A 2,500-nucleotide genomic window follows, 5' to 3' on the forward strand; every position below is an offset into this window, starting at 1 on the left:
GATGGGGCTTTCGTATAGCAGGGACGGTGCTGCCTCTCGCTTCGCTCGCTGTCCGCCGCTCGCCGCTCGCTCGTGCAGCCAAAAATGGCCAGTTTTGGCCCGTTTTTGGGCCGTTTTGGCCAGTTTTTGGCCTGTTCTTGCATTGCGCGGTGACCGTCGAGAGCGGAGCAAAACGTCAGCCATCTCAGCACCCTGGAACCCCCCGGGTGGCACAGGGCTGGATGGGGCTTTCGTATAGCAGGGACGGTGCTGCCTCTCGCTTCGCTCGCTGTCCGCCGCTCGCCGCTCGCTCGTGCAGCCAAAAATGGCCAGTTTTGGCCCGTTTTTGGGCCGTTTTGGCCAGTTTTTGGCCTGTTCTTGCATTGCGCGGTGACCGTCGAGAGCGGAGCAAAACGTCAGCCATCTCAGCACCCTGGAACCCCCCGGGTGGCACAGGGCTGGATGGGGCTTTCGTATAGCAGGGACGGTGCTGCCTCTCGCTTCGCTCGCTGTCCGCCGCTCGCCGCTCGCTCGTGCAGCCAAAAATGGCCAGTTTTGGCCCGTTTTTGGGCCGTTTTGGCCAGTTTTTGGCCTGTTCTTGCATTGCGCGGTGACCGTCGAGAGCGGAGCAAAACGTCAGCCATCTCAGCACCCTGGAACCCCCCGGGTGGCACAGGGCTGGATGGGGCTTTCGTATAGCAGGGACGGTGCTGCCTCTCGCTTCGCTCGCTGTCCGCCGCTCGCCGCTCGCTCGTGCAGCCAAAAATGGCCAGTTTTGGCCCGTTTTTGGGCCGTTTTGGCCAGTTTTTGGCCTGTTCTTGCATTGCGCGGTGACCGTCGAGAGCGGAGCAAAACGTCAGCCATCTCAGCACCCTGGAACCCCCCGGGTGGCACAGGGCTGGATGGGGCTTTCGTATAGCAGGGACGGTGCTGCCTCTCGCTTCGCTCGCTGTCCGCCGCTCGCCGCTCGCTCGCGCAGCCAAAAATGGCCAGTTTTGGCCCGTTTTTGGGCCGTTTTGGCCAGTTTTTGGCCTGTTCTTGCATTGCGCGGTGACCGTCGAGAGCGGAGCAAAACGTCAGCCATCTCAGCACCCTGGAACCCCCCGGGTGGCACAGGGCTGGATGGGGCTTTCGTATAGCAGGGACGGTGCTGCCTCTCGCTTCGCTCGCTGTCCGCCGCTCGCCGCTCGCTCGTGCAGCCAAAAATGGCCAGTTTTGGCCCGTTTTTGGGCCGTTTTGGCCAGTTTTTGGCCTGTTCTTGCATTGCGCGGTGACCGTCGAGAGCGGAGCAAAACGTCAGCCATCTCAGCACCCTGGAACCCCCCCCGGGTGGCACAGGGCTGGATGGGGCTTTCGTATAGCAGGGACGGTGCTGCCTCTCGCTTCGCTCGCTGTCCGCCGCTCGCCGCTCGCTCGTGCAGCCAAAAATGGCCAGTTTTGGCCCGTTTTTGGGCCGTTTTGGCCAGTTTTTGGCCTGTTCTTGCATTGCGCGGTGACCGTCGAGAGCGGAGCAAAACGTCAGCCATCTCAGCACCCTGGAACCCCCCGGGTGGCACAGGGCTGGATGGGGCTTTCGTATAGCAGGGACGGTGCTGCCTCTCGCTTCGCTCGCTGTCCGCCGCTCGCCGCTCGCTCGTGCAGCCAAAAATGGCCAGTTTTGGCCCGTTTTTGGGCCGTTTTGGCCAGTTTTTGGCCTGTTCTTGCATTGCGCGGTGACCGTCGAGAGCGGAGCAAAACGTCAGCCATCTCAGCACCCTGGAACCCCCCGGGTGGCACAGGGCTGGATGGGGCTTTCGTATAGCAGGGACGGTGCTGCCTCTCGCTTCGCTCGCTGTCCGCCGCTCGCCGCTCGCTCGCGCAGCCAAAAATGGCCAGTTTTGGCCCGTTTTTGGGCCGTTTTGGCCAGTTTTTGGCCTGTTCTTGCATTGCGCGGTGACCGTCGAGAGCGGAGCAAAACGTCAGCCATCTCAGCACCCTGGAACCCCCCGGGTGGCACAGGGCTGGATGGGGCTTTCGTATAGCAGGGACGGTGCTGCCTCTCGCTTCGCTCGCTGTCCGCCGCTCGCCGCTCGCTCGTGCAGCCAAAAATGGCCAGTTTTGGCCCGTTTTTGGGCCGTTTTGGCCAGTTTTTGGCCTGTTCTTGCATTGCGCGGTGACCGTCGAGAGCGGAGCAAAACGTCAGCCATCTCAGCACCCTGGAACCCCCCGGGTGGCACAGGGCTGGATGGGGCTTTCGTATAGCAGGGACGGTGCTGCCTCTCGCTTCGCTCGCTGTCCGCCGCTCGCCGCTCGCTCGTGCAGCCAAAAATGGCCAGTTTTGGCCCGTTTTTGGGCCGTTTTGGCCAGTTTTTGGCCTGTTCTTGCATTGCGCGGTGACCGTCGAGAGCGGAGCAAAACGTCAGCCATCTCAGCACCCTGGAACCCCCCGGGTGGCACAGGGCTGGATGGGGCTTTCGTATAGCAGGGACGGTGCTGCCTCTCGCTTCGCTCGCTGTCCGCCGCTCGCCGCTCGCTCGTGCAG

This window comes from Musa acuminata, unplaced genomic scaffold, assembly GCF_036884655.1.
Source record: "Musa acuminata AAA Group cultivar baxijiao unplaced genomic scaffold, Cavendish_Baxijiao_AAA HiC_scaffold_737, whole genome shotgun sequence".
NCBI classification, from domain to species: Eukaryota; Viridiplantae; Streptophyta; class Magnoliopsida; order Zingiberales; family Musaceae; genus Musa; species Musa acuminata.